Source organism: Chrysemys picta, chromosome 9, assembly GCF_011386835.1.
Source record: "Chrysemys picta bellii isolate R12L10 chromosome 9, ASM1138683v2, whole genome shotgun sequence".
NCBI lineage: Eukaryota > Metazoa > Chordata > Testudines > Emydidae > Chrysemys > Chrysemys picta.
The window spans coordinates 4,291,179-4,311,385 of record NC_088799.1 but is presented as its reverse complement, the minus strand read 5'-3'; the positions used below and the strand labels follow the sequence as shown (position 1 = coordinate 4,311,385).

Below are 20,207 nucleotides of genomic sequence, written 5' to 3'. Positions count from 1 at the left end.
GGGGGGGGGGGGGGCGGGGAAGGGAATAAAAATCCCTTGCGTATTATATAAACTCCTAGTATCTTTTGAAAGTTAAGACTGTAACTCATTTGGGCGTGTATGTTTACCTGCTGTAACCTTCTAAAAAAAACTCTTCCTTCCTTTCCCTGGTTAATACATCTTTAAATAGTTTCTTATCGGATTGGCTCCAAGCGTTGTCTTTGGTGTGAGATCTAAGGTGGGGTAAGTGATTGGTCCCCTTTGGGACTGGGAGTAACCTGAATATTAGGGATGTAAATAGCGTTTAAAAAAAGTGAACGTTTAAACCATTACAATTTTACTGGTTAAATGTTTAACTGTTAGACTCCACTGCTGCCCTGCGTGCCCAGGGTCCCAGCTGCCACCCTGTGTGACGGTTGCTGGGACCCCGGGCGTGGGTGGGGACGGCTGCCGGGACCCCGGGTGTTGGGGGGAGGGGGGACGGCTGCTGGGACCTTGGGCGCAGGGGGGGACGGCTGCCAGGACCACGGGCGTGGGGCGGGGGGAACGGCAGTGGAGTCCCACAGCAGAGTTTAAACATTAATCTGAATACCTTACCGACAAGACTGATGCTTATTGGTTAACTGGTTAATACTTTACACCCCTACTGAATATTGCTGTGATTTTTGGTGTAAGGGACCATCCATCACAAAGGTAAGCTTGCCTAGACTGGAGTACCCAAGGGGACTGTCTGTGACTCCATGGTGTTAGGCCTGAAGACTTTACACTTGACACTTGGGTGGGTGAAATCTAAGTATAGAGCTCAGCCAATTTGGGATTTGTGACTTCTCTCTCAACGATCTGCCCTGAGGTTAGTACTCATGCTCTTGACCCACTGCAGGATAGCTTGACAGTTGCATCTCTCACAAATCCATCCAATACCCCTTCGGTGCTAGCCTTGCTGGCGTGTTCACTGTCCTATGACCAGAGTGCTTTAGGAAGCAGTAAGTTAGCTCCTGGCAGTGCAGTGACTATGTTGGGAAATGTGGAGTCATTCTATGCTGCCAAACAGCTCCTCTGCAGCGCTGGGATCAGATAACTTGCTTATATTGACAAAAGGGCCGGTTGGAAAAAAGAAATCCAAGTTTTGATGACAGTTTTGCAAACTTTGAAATTTTGCTTCAAAAACAGTGGGGGAGATTATAGATTTTTTTTCAGCGAATGTTCTCCAACCATCTCTCATTAAGAGGGATTTTTTTTTTTTTGGCGTTGCTCCATTGTAGGTGCTATTCAAGACCCATGTCTTATGACATGGGAAATGCAACCCAGTTAGAGCTACTATACAGTGGATGCAAAACTGGAAGTGGTTGGAAAACCGTTCCCAGAGAGTAGTTATCAGTGGTTCACAGTCATGCTAGAAGAACATAACGAGTGGGGTCCCACAGGAATCAGTTCTGGGTCCGGTTCTGTTCAATATCTTTATCAATGATTTAGATAATGGCATAGAGAGTACACTTATAAAGTTTGTGGATGTTACCAAGCTGGGAGGGGTTGCAAGTGCTCTGGAGGACAGGATTAAAATTCAAAATGATCTGGACAAACTGGAGAAATGGTCTGAGGTAAATAGGATGAAATTCAATGAGAACAAATGCAGAGTTCTCCAGTTAGGAAGGAACAATCAGTTGCACACATACAAAATGGGAAATGACTGCCTAGGAGGGAGTACTGCGGAAAGGGATCTGGGAGTCACAGTGGACCACAAGCTAAATATGAGTCAACAATGTAACACTGTTGTAAAAAAAGTGAACATCATTCTGGGATGTATTAGCAGGAGTGTTGTAAGCAAGACACAAGAAGTAATTCTTCCACTTTACTCCACTCGATTAGGCCTCAACTGGAGTATTGTGTCCAGTTCTGGATGCCACATTTCAGGAAAGATGTGGACAAATTGGAGAAAGTCCAGAGAAGAGCAACAAAAATGATTAAAGGTCTAGAAAACATGACCTATGAGGGAAGATTGAAAAAAAAATTGTTTTGCTTAGTCTGGAGAAGAGAAGATGGAGGAAGGACATAATAGTTTTCGAGTACATAAAAGGTTGTTACAAGGAGGAGGGAGAAGAATTGTTCTTCTTAACCTCTGAGGACAGGACAAGAAGCAATGGGCTTGAATTGCATCAAGGGCGGTTTAGGTTGGACATTAGGAAAAACTTCCTAACTGTCAGGGTGGTTAAGCACTGGAATAAATTGTCTAGGGAGGTTGTGGAATCACCATCATTGGAGACTTTTAAGAGCAGGTTAGACAAACACCTGTCAGGGATGGTCTCGATAATACTTAGTCCTGCCCTGAGTGCAGGGGACTGGACTAAATGACCTCTCAAGGTCCCTTCCAGTCCTATGATTTATAACAACAACATCTGACACTGGGTGCACAGAAATTTTGCCTACGTAAACGATTAAGGCTGTTTGGGGCATGACGCTGGAGGGAATGGGAGGTTTTGTTCAAAGAATGTCAATGGCGTTTCAGACTAATTGGAAACCTGATCACTAATTATCATCGACAATCATCAGATTAACATCGAGTGTCTCCCGTTGCCTTCTGTGTCCAGATGAAACTCAGGCTTTCTCTCAGCCAGTGATGCTTTCCGTTAGGTAAGGAGGATGAACAAGAATTGATCATAGGTGGATGGATGAGATTTCTGGGAGGGAAGGGCCTGAAACTTACTGCTAAAGAAGTCAAGTTTTAGGTCTTTCTGAGATTTTATATAAAGGAAATAAAACCTGAAATCTTCTAGCTGGGACCGCACAGTGGAGTCAGCATTTTTGGAGTCATTGCTCAAAAAAGCAGCACTTCTGACACCTACCCTCCCACCCAACACCCACAGCTGAACTTTCATCGCTGCAAAATTGTTTCTGGAGTTCTGTGCGTTGAGAGCAGAATCTGCATGTGCTGCTGTGTGTCCCGCCTTCGACCTTTGCCAGATCTTCTTCTCTGGGCAAGGGGAAATGGCCCTGTTCAACTGTTGAGTGGGCAGGCTCTGTGACATTCATGGGGCTAGAGGACTGGCTCCTCCTTTTCCCCCCCAGTCTCTTGTAAGCTGGAGGCAGCCCCCAGTGCTGCACGGCTAAACGTTGGAGCAGCCGTGCCAAGCAGCCATAGCCTGGTGACACAGGAGTGGCTGCAGTTTGTGAACAGGTGATCTGAGGGGATCAATGAACAGAGTAGCTGGGCTGGGGTGGCACCATGCTTCCAAGGCATTCACACGTACAGTCGGTGTCACAGACTTTTAGGACGGCAGGGCTCACTTGTGCTCAGGCGTGTACCCCCTTGGGAATTCCCCACGGGAGTTTATTCCAGTCATGCCCCTACCTGTCAGGCATAACTGTTGGCAGGGGAGAGCTTGTTGATTGGCTGTAGTCCTGCAGCCTTAAGAGTCCACCTGCCCTGTTGAATGACACTGAGATCCTGTGAAAGGGACACCACTTTCCTGCAGGGACAGGTGGAACATTCTGGCTCCGGGACTGAATGAGCCCCTTTGAAAGTGGGTGCAAACAGCACCAACACCTAGAATTGCAGACACAGAAGCCAGGTGGTTCTCTTGTTAATCTACTTGATTTCTTTACTGTCTGTCATTTATAAATCTAACCAGAGGGCGACCCAGCAGGGTAGAAAGTGCAGTGCCGCTATTCCAGCATATCTAGTCAATACTTGGGCCACCATACTTGCTGTCACGCTAAAGCACCGTAATGTGTATGTTATAGACCTAAACCCAGACAGGAGCAAGAGCAGTTTAGGTTGGACATTAGGAAACCCACCACCACTCAAATTTTGTTCAACATCTTTATGAATGATCTGGATGATGGGATGGATTGCACCCTCAGCAAGTTCACAGATGACAGTAAGCTGCGGGGTGAGGTAGATACAGACACTCCCCAACTTACGCAAGTGTTCCTTTCTAGAACGCCTTGCATACATCAAATTTTGCATAAGTCGGGAACGTATGCCCGACAATTACACCCTTCCTCTCCCCCCCCCCCCCCCCCCGAAAGCCTACGGAACTTATGGAACTTTTCCTGTAAGTCCAGATTTGCATAAATCGGGTTTGCGTAACCCGGGGAGCGTCTGTATGCTGGAGGGTAGGGATAGGGTCCAGAGTGACCTAGACAAATTGGAGGATTGGGCCCAAAAGAAACCTGATGAGCTTCAACAAGGACAAGTGCAGAGTCCTGCACTTAGGACAGACGAATCCCATGCACTGCTACAGGCTGGGGACCGACTGGCTGAACAGCAGTTCTGCAGAAAAGGACCTGGGGATTACAGTGGATGAGAAGCTGGATATGAGTCAACAGTGTGCCCTTGTTGCCAAGAAGGCCAACGGCATATTGGGCTGTATTAGTAGGAGCATTGCCAGCAGATCGAGGGGAGTGATTATTCCCCTCTATTCGGCACTGGTGAGGCCACACCTGGAGTACTGTGTCCAGTTTTGGGGCCCCCACTACAGAAAGGATGTGGACAAATTGGAGACAGTCCAGCGGAGGGCAACGAAAATGATCAGGGGGCTGGAGCACATGACTTATGAGGAGAGGCTGAGGGAACTGGGCTTCTTTAGTCTGCAGAAGAGAAGAGTGAGGGGGGGATTTGATAACAGCCTTCAACTACCTGAAGGGGGGTTCCAAAGAGGATGGATCTAGACTGTTCTCCGTGGTGGCAGATGACAGAACAAGGAGTAATGGTCTCAAGTTGCAGTGGGGGAGGTTTAGGTTGGATATTAGGAAAAACTTTTTCACTAGGAGGGTGGTGAAACATGGGAATGGGTTACCTACGGAGGTGGTGGAATCGCCATCCTTAAAAACCTCTAAGGCCCGGCTTGACAAAGCCCTGGCTGGGATGTTTTAGATGGTGTTGGTCAGGGGTTGGACTAGATGACCTGCTGAAGTCTCTTCCAACCCTAATCTTCTATGATTCGAAGTTTCACCTCACGTAAAAACTACTTGCTTACAAAATCAGGCTTAAAAACACAAAAGTGTCACAGCACACTGTTACTGAAAAATTGCTTGCTTTCTCATTTTTGCCATATAATTATAAATCAATTGGAATACAAATATTGTACTTACATTTCAGTGTATAGTATATAGAGCAGTATAAACAAGTCATTGCATGAAATTTTAGTTTGTACTGACTTTGCTAGTGGTTTTTATGGGGCCTGTTGTAAAACTAGGCCAATCTCTAGATGAGTTGATGTACCCCCTGGAAGACCTCTGTGTACCCCCAGGGGTACGTGTAACCCTGGTTGAGAACCACAGGACTAGATGACCTCTCAAGGTCCCTTACAGTCCTATGATTCTGTGATCATTTTATCCATCACTTCCATGGACACCCACATGATGGTTTTTGCCATTGTAGAATGATGCTTTTGGCCACCAGATTGGGAGCACATGCTGGGTGAGGATAGAGCCAAACTTGATTCCCTGGCATCGAACGTCTGAGAAGATTTAGCCCCCGATGCCTGTTGTGTCTGAGATCTCAAAAAGAGTCTCTCGCGTTTTTCCTCAAGTTTAGTTTTGCAGCAGGGGTTGTCACAGTAACAAGATCGTCTCCCATCTGCTCCTCATGTGGCAACACGCGCTTCACTAAAATATTTTTTTATTACGGGCTTAGCCAGCGGTAACCATGGTGATTAGACTTATCACGCAGCATTTTTCTTCCAAGTCAGTTTGAAATGCTGACAATTAAATAGATACAGAACGCTTTAGAGATCCATCAGTCTCTTTGTTGTCTTGACAACCGGGAGTATATTTAGAAATGTAACAAGTACATGGAGTTCAGTTGCACTTTTGCTAAGTCGTAGCTTTGTAGCTTGAGAATTGAAGACGTGGCTTGTAGGTCCAAGTGCTCTGGGGGCTGTGCTCTTGCTGGACTCCCTGGCAAAATCCTGCTGTAAAGGGGCTTCTCAGATTCAGTAGAAAGAGGGATGAGGCCCGCCTCGTCCGCATGCTGGCATTGAGCTAGCAATCATGGTGGAGAGGCAGCGTGCTGCAGTGCTGGGGCATAGGACAGTGAGTCAGGAGATCTGGGGTCTGTTCCCAGCTCTGCTACCGACCTGCTGGGTGACCTTGAAATCACTTCCCCTCCCTCTGCCTCAGTTTCCTCTGTCTGTCTTAACTATCCACGTAGCAGGAGAGCTTAGGGAGTCTGTACAGACCAATCTCACTCGGGGCCTCTGGGCACTGCTGTGATACAAACCGATAACCTGTATGGCCTCCATCACCGTAATATCTGTGGTGGGATCTGAGGCAGGACTGGACATGGGTGAGTATTTGTTGCAATATGTCTCTTTAGGTCAGTTTCTCCTCCCGCACAAAGCAGAACTGCATAGCGCTTTGCTCCCTTGTGTTGACTGCAGCTTAGTTCAGGGCGTGAATTCTGTCCCTAGGCCATGTTGCCATACTCAGATTTTTAGAGAAACTGTGCTAAGGATTGGGTAGAGTTTTGAGTTACAATGACCATAGCCTTGTGAGGTGTGACCAAAGCATAGATGTACTCAAGACGAAACATGCATGTAGGCGGGCCGGGCTTCAGCCTAGCATCTTCAGCATTATAGCGAAGATCTCTTACAGTTTTAGCTCCAGGGGCAACTCTGTTAGCCAGCAACAGTGGTAGGCGGTTAATCACTTGGAGAAGCATGACAATAATTGTCCCCCCTGTAATAATGATGATGATTCCTCTTATCCCCTTTCCAGCCGATCGACACTGAATTCACCCACTCCTCTGTTTTGAACCCAGCTGGTATTAATACAGTACCTCCTCACTTAAAGTCGTCCCGGTTAACGTTGCTGATCAATTAGAGAACATGCTTGTTTAAAGTTGTGCAATGCTCCCTTATAATGTTGTTTGTCCACCATTTGCAGGAAGAGCAGCCCGTTGGAGCTAGTGGTGGGGCTTTGGAACCAGGGTGCACTGGCAGCCCCCCTATCAGCTCCTCACTCCCCAAAGTTCCCTGTACAGCAGCCGCCCAGTAGGCTATCAATTGCCGGCAGTTCATCTGTCGCTCCCCCCCACTGCCATGTGCTGCTCCTGCCCTCTGACTTGAAGCTGTTCCTGGGAGTCTCCAGCTTGCTGTGCAAGGGGGCGGGGAGAAGAGGGGTGCTGATGTCAGGGTGTCCCCCTCCCTCCTGCTCCCCGCTTACCCCATCTCCGTAGAGCGGGGTGGTGGGGGACATGACAGGGCTCAGGATGGAGGGAGCTTGCTGGCAGCAGCTGCTGTCTCAACTTGCTGATCTACTTTAAAAGGCAATGTACTTAGAGTGGGGTCAGCGTACTTAAAGGGGCAATGCGCATCTCTCTCACACACACCCTGTGTGTGTCTGTCTCTCTCTGCCATGCTGTCTCCCCTCTCTCCATTTTTGCTGCCTTGTAGAGTGTGAGGCTACATTAACAACGTGTTAACCCTTGAGGGCTCAGCCAAGTGCTAGTTCATCATTTAGCAGTAAGGCATTCCCTGGGAAATATCCCACCCTGTTTCACCCTTTGACTCCACCACCTCAACCAAGCTTCACAATCATCATTGCTGTGTACAGTATTCAATTGTTTGTTTAAAACTTATAGTGTGTGTGTGTGTGTGTGTGTATGTGTGTGTATATATATATATATAGTCTTTTGTCTGGCGAAAAAATTTCCCTGGAACCTAACCCCACTCTTCTCCCCCATTTACATGAATTCTTATGGGGAAATTGGATTCGCTTAACATTGTTTCGCTTAAAGTCGCATTTTTCAGGAACATAACTACAACGTTAAGCGAGGAGTTACTGTACGTTGAGCAAAACATTTGAGGCTTTCTCCATTGTGTGCATAGCAAAGAGAACGGGCTTTTCTGGGCTTGTGAGTGTGTGCCTCAATACAAAGCTCTGGTCTGCACAGACCAATGGGACTTGGAGTTCCACATAACACAAAGGGAAGCAAATGGAACTTAGCTGCTAGCAGGATACTGATCTTGCCCCCAATACAGCAGATGGATTGCTGTGCAACAAAGATCTGTGTGCAGTGGTCTGCAATGCATCCAACATCGGGATCTGAAAATACCCCCTCCTTCGTTAAAATATTTCCTGGTAAAGCCTCTTCATTCAAGGCAAAAAGACTTGCAAGCAAAATAAATCCAAACCCAAAGAATCCAATTAATTTGCATGCAATCAGCGAGGATGTCAAATGATCCCTTGTGTTGACGATACTCCTGGCAAATGCTGATATGCAAGGAAATTAAAATCAGACAGAAAAATGGCTCAAATACTACCCCCCCCACACACACTATTTTATTGACTGACTGAAGTCAGAATGCTCACTGATGTAAAGGGGAATTTGTGCTGCCCATAGTTGTCCTTTTCCAAGGCTTTCTCTCACAACGTGCACACGCATGTCAAGGAGCGCTTTCATTGCAATGTGAGCTGCTTGGCCCATTTTAATTTTCTGGTGTGTCAGCCCCAGGATACTGTGGGAGTGGCTTCATGTGAGGAGGCGGGGCCTAGATGTGCACCTTTGAATGGTCTGATGTAATGCATGTTTTTCAGTGTAACGTGCCTAGAATATTTTACCTTGGTCATGAGGAGCAGGCTGGTTAGAAAGGCGACAGTCCTCTTGGTGATCAAATGTCTTCCTTTGGGGATGAAGGATGAGCATGAGGCCTGGAACTCTAGACCTGGGCTCAGTTGCTAGCTCCGCTACCGACTCCCTGCGTGACCTTGGACAAGTCACTTAACCTCTCTGTTTCCCAGATAGGGATTGGTAAAATGAGCTTAATAGTACCTCCCTGCTTCACAGGGGTACGGTCATCATGAGCTTATTAATGTTTGTGAAGCTGCGGAGAGGATATGGCGATGGGGATCAGAAAAGTACGGCGATAGACTGATATTTAAATTGTATCCAGTGGTTATTGAGAAAAATGGACAAGAAAATACTGGGGGCCGGGGGAAGTAAGTATATATAGCCATTTAATGAGGTATAAGGGGAGGAGAGGATGGAATGTATATTTTTTTCAGTTTACTTGTTTCAAGACTACATCTCTTATTAACTTTCTATGTATTCAGCTTTGCCCGAGAGGTTTCCCTGCTCTCTTCTAACTGTGCCATTTCTCCTTGGCCTAAAACCATAGCATAGCATCACGTTAATATCATCTCTCTCGAGATGCTGTCTTGCATTTGCATGGGGATGAAGTCAGCTAATCTAAAATAACTTTTCGATGTCTAAAACGCATGGTCTTATGATCCTAATCCATTGTTCAATATCCACACCCTGTCATTTCCGTTCTTTCCATATTTGTGCAAGAGTAAGTGTTTAAAAGCTTGGCCTACTGGCCCAATAACAGTTTGACGAATTAAATTCTGGCCTGTCTCATTTTCCCCCGCAGCAGCATCTGGATACAGAGTTCTTCATTTTCCCTGTCTTTAAAATTGTTCTGTACTGTTGCTGTGTGCTGTTAAACAAGTATATCAGTCTACTCTACAAGTGGTTGCATTTTGCCAATGGATGAAGGCCTCTTTACTCATAATCTGTAAAGTTTTTGAAGATCCTATATAAAATATATATAAAATGTTTAAACTAATCCGAATTTGGCTTCCTTTTCCAATCTGTTTTGTCTGACTTGGGTTTTAAACCAATCTCTTTACCATAGTATCAGAGTGCCTTTCTCCTCCCCCGGTCCCTTTTTCTGCAGCCTTTGTCCATTCCCAACCCAAAACAATCCTTGGTGAATAATACCTCAGGCCTCTGAAAAGAACAACTATTATCTTCTTGCCCAGCAGGCACTCACAACTCAGTTTTGTGTTTTGTGTTCTCTTTGCCGCCCGCACCATGTTGCAGGGCTCTCCCTTCAGCCAGTTCACAGATGTAAAGCTGGAAGCACAACTGCACGTCCACACAAATCTGGTGAAATATTAACATGTGTTCAAAGCTATTGGGATTTTATTTTTAAATACAAACACAGCCCAAAGATGTTGGTGAATCTTCAAGCATGATTTAAATAAATTATCCAAACTAAGATGGCAAAGATGCTGGTCTTCGGTAGAAGATATTTAACTGGGGGGAGGGGGTGGGCTGAGTTGAAAAGTTGATAGTCCAGATCCTCAGTTGGTCTAAATCAGCCTAACTTCATCAACTTCAGTAGAGCGACATCAGTTGACTCCAGTTTAGTCTCAGGCCAGTGCATCCAGATGCAGATCTAAACTTCTGCCGCGTTCAGGGTTGTTTTGATTTGGTCCAGTGCAGAGATGAGGCCAGCAATGAAGTTCAGCACTAGATCCACGCTCTCCAAAGTTTTAGGATCTGGGCTTTTGATTTGGGCGACTCTCTCTCCTTTTTTCAAACCCCTCTAAAAGACTCCTTTGATTAGGACTAATAATGACAATGCCGTTTATCCTCCAAAACTTTCCAAAGACAGGCTGGGGAAATGGACATGTGCATTTGTATAATTTGCTGCCCGTGCCAGTGGATTTTTGCTTAACTCCGTTGGCTATTCATGCTTAAATTGTAGCTCTGAAGTTTTCACTTTACTTTCACTTTCCAGCCGAGAAGACGCAACGCTACTGACACAGAGCAGTAAGCTTGTAACCCTGTGAGGACTTGAATTTCCTTTCTCCAAAAACAGATGCGTACAGTACAGCACACATGAGACGAGGCCTGGTGCTTACTAGCCCTGCTGTGTGCGGTATGAATGATTCATCATGCGTTGGTTTTTGGTCGCATTCGGGGCATTAGCTTAGAGCAGTCTCGATATGTAAGCAAGAATGAGCCTTTGAAGTCTCCAGTCTGCATGCTACATCAAATGGTGAGCAGACAATGTAACAGGCACAGAAAAGTCCTCTGCATTCATTTCCCCAATAAAAACAAAAAACCAACCTGTGAGCACATGATGCCTCCTCTGCAGTTATGTTTATCTGCTTCTCTGCTGTTACTTAATCTGGGTTTGTAGTGTCTTTAAAATGTGAATGTACATTTTTTGCTCATGAGACAAATCTTGAGCAAGCTGCCTCCATGCATTATGTTCTTCAGTCCCGACCTGATGCAACCAACTGCTGTTTTAGTTGTTTTCACACCCTTTCCTCCCTTGCTCATTGGGGAACCTCATTCTGGGTGGCCCCCTGTGCCGTTCCAATCTGGGGGCTCTTCTGAGCAAAGATGTATATGCCAATTGTCTAGTGGTTCTATGGACTGTGAGCAGATACTGGCTTAAGAACTTTGTGGGCATCTTGTCTTAGTCATCTTCATTTCTGGCTCAAGGGTTGTGAGGAGAAACTCCAGTAAAGGCATCTCTACTTCTGACTTTGTAGAGAATTTAAACCCAGATCTTGAGACGTGAAAGGCCCTGGAGGCCTGCATCAATCCATGTTAAATGGGGTCATGTCCTACTGGTACCGTGTTAGATCCCAGTCACCCTTGGCTGCATGATGTTGGTCTCTGGATATCCACTTATCCTTGCACGTCAGCAAATGTAATGGCGAGGGATGGCTTGGAGAAATGAAGCGCTGTTGTTGCATTTATGCAAAACCTTTCACCGGTTTCAAGTTGTTCTGGAGAAGAAGGTAACAAGTAAAGTTCACAACAGGGCAACCCGAAAAACACGGAAAGCACAGAGGCTAGCTGGGTGTGGAGGGTGGTCAACAGGCTACCAGCATCTCAGACCACAGGATGAAAAAACAGCTCATATTTGTGGTAACTTTGTCTGTCATGGCTGGTGGCTGTTCAGTGACCTGTGTGAAACGAGTTAGATCTCAATTTTAGTTCTTGTTGGTGTCCCTGTGGCAAACGTACCACCACACGTGGTAGTAGCTGATGGTTCTAGAAGGGAAGCTAAGGGCTAGATGGAGAAGCAACAGCTTTTTTGTCTTGTTCTCTTCCCCCACTGCCTCCCCACCTGAAGGGAGTCCCCTCCAGCTCAGGGAGAGGACGCATGTTAAGGGTTGTGGGCAAAAGGCCGTCTGTTCGGGAGTTAGAGAGGACTTTGTTAACCAAGCCACTGCCTTTCACCATCTCTAAATCGATTTAAAACAAATAGCTTCTCTCTCAAATAAACCCCATCTTACTCTAGCACCAGTTCAGATTTAATCTCTCCAGAGAGAGGGTGAAAAGCCCTTATGTGGGGGAAAAAAAGGGACAGACGGACATAGGACTTGTAGTAAGGGAAAGGGCTTGCTCTGTGATCATTAGAGAAGGTCTGAGGGCTTATTAGCCCATTTGTTTTTTTTGCTGAAGCGATGTATCCAACTTGATCTACTTATGGCAGTTACGAAGTTCAAGGGCTTGATTCTAATTTGGAAACATCTTTATCTGCTTCCTCTACAGAGACCCTTCAGCGTTCCTGTAAGTACGTCTCATCCTGGGCTTGGAGGGCGCCTCCTGACTTGAGGTGAGAGGGGAATGGGGTCCCTATGCTTGGTAAACTGCTCATTTTAGGATTTACGTGGGGATCTAGGGACTTGATTTGCTGGTTGCTGTGGTCACCCCAGCACCCTCCGAGTTGTATCCAGATTGACTTAAATCTTCAGTGTGCGGCAGTAAAGAAAAGAGTGCGTCTCAATCATTAGAAGCACCTAAATAGAAATCTATATATGTTGCTGAGGTAGTTGGGTCATTCTTCAGGATCACACATTCTTTTAAAGTGACTGAAGGTATTTAGCAGGAACCCAAAGCTCGGCCTGAGAAACAGTTCTGAACCTTCAGCAACGGCCCCTCGTCGAATGATCTGACGCATCCCTTAGTTTGCTCTTCGCTTCTGTCCCAAGGTAGGATCATTAAATCCTAGTGAAGAGGCTCCGTCAGGTAAGAACGTTTGAAAGGGAACATTGTCAAAGTAGGTCCATTCTCCGTCCTTAATCAACCGTGACAGCATCCCAGGGGGCAAATGAGAGGTTTGCTCTTGAGTCATGGTAATTGGCATAGAACAAGGCATGGGTAAGCCATGCTAAAACTGGGAATGGAGGAATACAGATTCATAGCTGGTAGGTTTGGAATAGCAATTTCTGTCCCACGACAAGCAAGAGCTGTTTGCCACCGATAGACGGGTGATGAAAAGGGAGGTAAAGTGCAGCCATGAGAGGCTGGTGTCCAGTTAGTTTTCCCCAAGGAAAAAAATGCATAATGTCGACATGCAGGCGCGTGGGCCTTCTTTTACCTGGTGATGTTTAAGCGCCTTCGACATTACTATGTGGCTTGTGTGTATGAGAGGGGCCAGAGAACTAACATCTGTAGCTTTTCATGCTAAGAGCGATCAGCGTACATGATATAGGGTGTATGTCGATGGCCTGTATTGGGCAAGAAAGAATTCCCTTCCTCACCCTCCCATGCCCACATAGACCAAGGGCATGATTATTGTGGTGCGTTAGGGGGTTGTGTCCGCCTTCTTTTGTAGTATCAGTTGCTGGTTGCTGCTCCAGGCATGGCAGCAGATTAGATAGCCGCACGGTCAGAGCTATGATGGCAGGTTAGTGGACTCAATGGCCAGTGGTAGGAGCCAATATAGCTACTTCCACGTTGCTGTGCTATTCAGTGGCACGAGAGCCGTGGTCCTGCTATGTCGCCGCTCACCACGCGTTACAGCGCTGAGGGTTTCCGGAGGTGCGGCGGACGGGCTGGAACCCCCTGTGTGGGCGTATATCCAACCGAGGGAGTATCCGAGAGCGTGTTCTTCAGAACGCTGATCTCTCCAGCTGTGGCAGCATCCTGGGATGGCAGGTGGTCGCACTGCAGAGAGCCTAAGAAAACATACCTGGAAATACCGTCAGGGTTTCAACGCAGCAACCAGTGTGTGCGGTTTCCTTTCCTCCGTCCCGTCGCCGTCACCGAGCCAGCTTTCATCCTACACTTTCACTCCTTCTTCCTCATCCTTCCTCCCCCTTCCTTGCTTTTGCTTGTGGCCTGTAAATTATGGTGAGCTGGAGATGAGTTTTCAGCATCCTGTTTACTGCAAACAGTTGAGGACGTTAATAAATGGTGAGCTAGGAAGGCGGGCAAGGGATTAATAAACAGAGGATGGGAGATTAATAATAATTCTCAGGGGAATTTGATTCAAGGCCTGCGCTCCCCAGCTGCTGGGTTACTGAAGATTAATGGCAGGTCTCTTGTTAGCGTTACTGTCTCTCTGCCATGCCTTCCTGACAATATCTAATAAACTGTCCAAATTAAACAGCTGCCAACACTGAATCTATACTTCTTTTGATACCTCTCTTTTTATAAAGGTGGGGGTAACCTCCTCCCTCTCGATGATTTCCGTCCTTCTGTCCATGCCATATTCACCTGCCCCTTCCTCTGCACTGTTGCTCTTGGGAGTGGGGAAGGAGAGGTTTTTGCTATGTAATAAAAAGATAATTATCATCTATAGCATTGTGAGTTCTCGGGCTGACAGGGAAATGTGCGCAGTTTTTACGATGAGAAAATATATCGTGAAATTGATCCTGCCGCCGTGCTCCAACAAATTGTTCGTTACCGTGTGCCCCATAGCAAGAGAATGATTTCCTCTCTCTTGACCATTTGTTCAGCATCGCTCCTGTGGAAAATTGGGCTTTTACCTATTGCGTCTAGCCTGTAATTGGACCCTGCATCAGATTAGATCACTGTCAGAAATCTATCCTTGCTGAGAGCAAATTCAGTCAGACCTAGAGAGCATTGCAGTGCGGCATGGGCGGGCTTTATTTGGTAGATACTGTCCCAGTGCAAGCTGCCACAGCGCACCCCCCCTTGTAGTCAGGTGTGGGTGAACTCTGCCATTATATTTCCCCTCACATCTGGAGTACAAGTCCAGGCAGGCTTTAGGAGGGTCCACTCTTCATTTATTTAGCAGAAAAGGCCAGCAAAAAATATGAGCAAAACATTTGTCCCAGCATTCTAGCTGGGGGGACCCAGTAAGTCCCAGTCTATCTGTCTCCCACCCAAGTCCACTGCTTGCCTCCATCCTGGTTCTTCATCTGGGATTCTTTCAGTTCAAGTCTCTGCCCCTGGGACGCAGCCTGAAGAGGATCCTTGTCCGGAAGCAGGCGTCCATGAAGATCCATCCGCGACAGTTCTTTCCCCGCAGCGGTGCGTAGTTCGTGTCCGGTTGGGGTTTCCTGCCACTGTCTGGCTGAGACCAGGTCCTCCTGGATGTCTGCCGACGGCAGCTGTCTCTCTGTGAATCTCCCAGCTCCAGGAGTGACCTTCCAGACTCTTGCTCTGGTGGGCTCCCTGGAGAGCTGTGTGTCTCCAGGCGCATCTAGGCCCTCTGCTTTAGGAACCCTCCTCATCCGGCCTTCTGGGAGCTCCTCTCCTCAGGAGCTGCCGGTGTCCATGGGAGTGTCTCTCCTCACTGAACTGGGTAGGAAACCCTTTTGCGAAAGAAAGCTGTCTTTATTTGGGGTAATGGAATAACTATAGCAATTAACAGATACTTGCCACAGAGTATTATGGCTGGCCCAAGAAGACATGGTGAATTTGGCCCTAGAAATCTAAAATTCACCGAAGAGCAACACGGCTTCAAAGTGTGACCAGAAATGGACCAAAGCTGTGGTTCTCCAGGCTAGATGCTTTCCCTCTAGCACCATCTGTATGCAAATGGCCCTGCCTGACAACCTGGGCAAAGATCCATTAGAACAGCATAGGAATTAGCAGCGGCAGAGCTGGGAACGCAAATTTCGATCATGCCAGTTACCATCAGCTCCTCCTTGCAACTAACTGCCCCGGCTGGCTCATTAATAGTTAATTAGTAAATGAGCACTTGGACCCAATAAAGGTAACCCCGACTTCCGGTAAAGGGATCAGTTGCCTAGTGACACACACAAACAAAGTGTGTGTGCAGTCCTAGTAGATACAAAAAACATTAAGGTTGCAAAGTCCTTGCATTGGAGAGCGGAATCACCATCTCTTAAGCGTCTAATCCCAAGCATAGCCTGAGATTGCATTGGCCTCGAAATCACTGGCCATTATTTCTAGGGCCTCATCAAATTCACAGCCAAGAAAAACGTCTCACGGACCGTGAAATTTAGCTTTGGAGGAGAGGGGGAGAGCAGGAGCTTCTACCTTGCCCCTGGTTCCTGCTGCTACTGCCCTCTGGGCTGGGGAGGGACGGGAGTTGCTCTTCCCCTGCACGGCCACGCTCGGGGTGGGGGAGATCAGACCCGTCTCTGGGTACCTACCCCAGCTGCTCTGAAGGCAGCCCAGAAGTAAGGATGGCAATCCCGCGACCTCCCTACAACAGCTTTGCGACACACTCCCTGCCCCTCCCCTGACTCCCTTTTGGGTCAGGACCCCCCCGGTTACAACACCGTGAAATTTCAGATGTAAATATCTGAAAACCTGAAACTGACTAATTTTCAAATGCTGTCACCTTGAACTTGACCAGAATGGACCGTCAATTTGGCTGGGCCCTAACTATTTCTGTTGTATCCCAGTAATGTGGATTCTGCCTGTATTTCCTGAGGCATCTGATAGTGTGTGACATGCCCACTAAGTATACTGCAATGTCCTGGTGTTTCTCTGCATTCTTGGTTACCATGATTTCATCAGTGAACTGGAGGAGAAAGCCTTGAAAAAAAGGAAAAGCCCTGCAGCTGAATGGTTTTATTTGTTGTTTTAAATCTGACTCTTGTGAAATACAGAATGATCAATCACTCACAACTAACACAATGTTTTTGTTTTCCTTTACAAAAGCATATGGGAGCTACAGGCAAAGCATATGGGCGTTTTTCGGAAAACATATTGGTGAATGGACAAATTTAAGTGGTGCCAATATGCTTTAGATGTCTGGCTAGACCAGTACTCTACTTGTTGGCACGCTAATCCTGCTACGAGATTTCCGGAGGTAGCATATGATGAGTGGTGTGTAACTGCTCTTGCGGGAACACAGCCGGTTGCATTGAACCCACGTTTAAATAACACTGCGATCCCTATTCCACATATATTGCAGCCACGCCACTTCTGACTGTACACTGCAGGCCACATGTAAGAGTCATGTTTGTGGCTGCAAATCCCCTTGATTCAGTGGATTGCACCGACAGCTCTGTTTACAGCTAGGGGATACGCAGGAGCTCTCTATCTCGGTTTTTATACGGAGATGGAGGTTTCATGATGCCAGCTGCTGTCTTGAAGGGCCCACAATTTAAATAGACGTGACAGAGACAGGCAAGGAGAAAGCAAGTTTATTATTCTTCATTTTGCAGATGGGGAACTGAGGCCCAGTGAGAATAAGTCTGTGGCAGAGGTGGGAATCGCACTCAAATCTTCTGAGTGCCAGTCCAGTGCCTTAGCCTCATCCGTTCTGGGTGATCTGTTATAAATGTAGTGTACATTATTTACTTTAGCTACTGTGTGTCCTTGAGACAGTTTCCTACTTTAGTATGCCAGTATCGTTAACATCTTTCTGTGCTGCAGTTCTCCGCATCACTGGAAAGCCAGGCAAAAGAAGTAGGCTCTTCATAGAAATCTCCTCTGAGCTCTGCTGTAACAGCTTCAGATGTAAAGGAAAAAAAAAAAGCGATTCCTAAATGTTAGAGCTTGAAAAATATGCTCTGCTCCTTGTCACAATATTTAATACAAAGTGCTATTTACAGTAATGAATCAAAATGTCAGTTTTAAAAATATGAAGTGTCAGAGTGTTCCTACTTTGCAGAAAAGTTTGATATGACAGTTTGTTAATCATATGACTATTACATCAAATGTGGCTTGCAGCACTTTTACTCAACCAGGGTTCCCCCCGCCACCCTCTTTCCACTGCTAATTCCTGGTGCAGTGATCTGACTGAAAACACTCTGATTAGAGGCTTGAAACATCCGGGGGCTAAGTTCATTCGTTATTGCAATGCATTCACAAACTGGATGCAGCTAAACGGCTAATTGATGGTTGTGCATGGGCTGAGCACACTCCGATAGTTTTATTTTAAAACATCCTATAAACGGTGGGCTTGGTTCTCCAGTGCCCTGCAGCATCTTGTCATTTACATTAGTAGGAAGTTGAGGGCAAAATGCTAACTGGGAATGTTGTAATTGACACCTACTTTGCACTGGTGTCAAAGGGGAAAGGATATATGTATAGATGAGGTGAAGAAAATGAGAGAAGGCTGTTCTAGAGGGTAGGAATCAGAGAGGAGAAAGCTCTGGCTACTTCTTCAATGGTGGGATTGCGTGAAGAGCGAGAGAGGAGGCCAGTGTGGGATGAATGGCAACCCAAGAGAGATGACACTCATAAGGCTTTTAAAAGCACTGTAGAGCAGTTTGGGGTTGTAGACGAAAATGAACGAGGTGGCACTGGAGCAGGGTGAGGGGAAGAAGAGGTGTGGTTGCATTCCTTGTGTGCGGGGTGTGGCATTCTGTAGGCTTGGGAGCTGGGGCGCGGGGGTGACATTGAGGATAACGGCATTGTTCAGCATAGTAGACGTGAAGGCCTGCGTGAGAATTTCAGCAGCAAAGGTGGAGTCATGGTGACGGCATAATGCATGGATGAAAGGCTGATAAACAGCTGATGGCATAGGCCGACAGGCTGCAGACAGCCAGTTCTTGGGGCGAATTTGCTCATGGCAAATTCTGGATCCTATGTTATCATTTTTAAAAATAGTATTTCTGTCAACTTCATTAAGTCTGTTGCGTTGCTCGCTGTGCTACTCATTCTACACAGGCAAATTGATTCTTATTCAAATATTTTACACAAGCCACGTTTCAATTGTTAGTGCAATGATTTTTTCTTGTATCATTATTGCAACGGATGGAAAAATAACTCTAACAGATGTGTGATTAGCAGGGCATGAAATTAAAAATGTTTGCGCACAAGCAAAAAGGTTGTTTACTACCAAATCCCTCACTTGTAATTGAGTAATATTAAAGTTGGCCATAAGATTATCCAACACAGACATGGTTCAGTTCCTGCCACCTCTTTACCTCTTTCCCCCTCCCCCTCCTCTGCCCCCCCCCTTCCGGTTCCTGAGTCTTGACAGGAAGGTAACAAAATGTAAAGGCTGGGATAGATTTTCAAAACTGCGTTGCTTCCACTCTGGAATTTAGATTTTCTGCAACACCTACGTCTCGCTTTCAAAAGGGATCTAGGCAGATTTTTAAAGGTATTTAGATGTTGACCATCAATGGGATTTAGGCACTTTAGTCCACATCTAACCAAGTGCCAAAAACCCATTGACAGTCAACACCTAAATACCTTTAAAAATCTGGATCTCTATCATGTAAGTCCCATTGATAGGGCTGGTTGAAAATTTTATGTTAAAACTGTTCTGATGAAAACTTTGGGTTTTTGACTAAATGCATTTTTTCCCTTGAAGTGCCTGGAGAGCAATGATATTGGGGGGCGGGGGCTTTCTCTTACTCTGTTTGACAGTGGCCAACGCAGGGGGGTGCCGTTCTGAATTGGTAACTACCATGATGCAGATAATAAATAACAAATAATGATCTTGGGCTATGAATGAGCTACTAATCCATTGTGAATCCTGGCTCACTCCCATACAGATGAATTGATCGTCAAAGTATGATGCCCCAAATAAGGTGACAAGTCAGACTGTTGAGATTATTAGTGGATTTCTACTTAGCATTCTCCTAGTGATTCTAAACTAGTAATGAGATGGAGAGGAGAGGTATAGTGAGTGTAGTAAGCTGATGGATGTTTGGACTTGCCTTCGAAAAATTGTGGAAGATGAGAAAGATTCCAGAGAACTGGAAAAGGGCAAATATAGTGCCAAGCTATAAAAAGAGGAATTACGGACCAGTCCACTTAACTTCAGTACCCAGAAAGATAATGGAGCAAATAACTAAGCAATCAATTTGCAAACAGCTAGAAGATAATAAGGTGATAAGTAACCGTCAGCATGGATTTGTCAAGAACAAATCATGTCAAAGTAACCCGGTAGCTTTCTTTGACAGGGTAACAAGCCTTGTGGATGGGGGGAAGCGGTAGGTGTGGTATATCTTGACTTTAGTAAGGCTCTCAGACATGGCCTTCCCATAAATAAACTAGGGAAATACAACCTAGATGGAGATACTGTAGGGTAGGTGTATAGCTGATTGGAAAACTGTTCTCAGAGAGTAGTTATCAGTGGTTCATGGTCAAGCTGGAAGGGCATATCCAATGGGCTCCAGTCCTGTTCAAGATCTTCATCAATGATTAGATAATGGTATAGAGCGTACACTTATAAAGTTTGCAGATGGTACCAAGCTAGGAGGGGTTGCAAGTGCTTTGCAGGATAGGATTAAAATTCAAAATGATCTGGACAAACTGGAGAAATGGTCTGAAGTAAATAGGATGA

The 20,207-nt window shown here is 46.1% G+C and overlaps 1 protein-coding gene across 19 annotated transcripts in view; it reads left to right on the top strand.

Moving 5' to 3' along the window:
• Window positions 1-20,207, top strand: part of LPP (LIM domain containing preferred translocation partner in lipoma) — a 438,751-nt gene that overhangs the window by 133,091 nt on the left and 285,453 nt on the right. For 14 of the 19 annotated variants that reach the window (XM_065557534.1, XM_065557541.1, XM_065557545.1 and 11 more), the window contains one exon: window positions 12,284-12,347. The exons of the other annotated variants lie outside the window; for them this stretch is intronic. The gene's annotated coding sequence lies outside the window, so the exon portion shown is untranslated. Of the gene's footprint in view, window positions 1-12,283; window positions 12,348-20,207 lie in introns of those variants that run through there. 19 annotated transcript variants of the gene reach the window in all.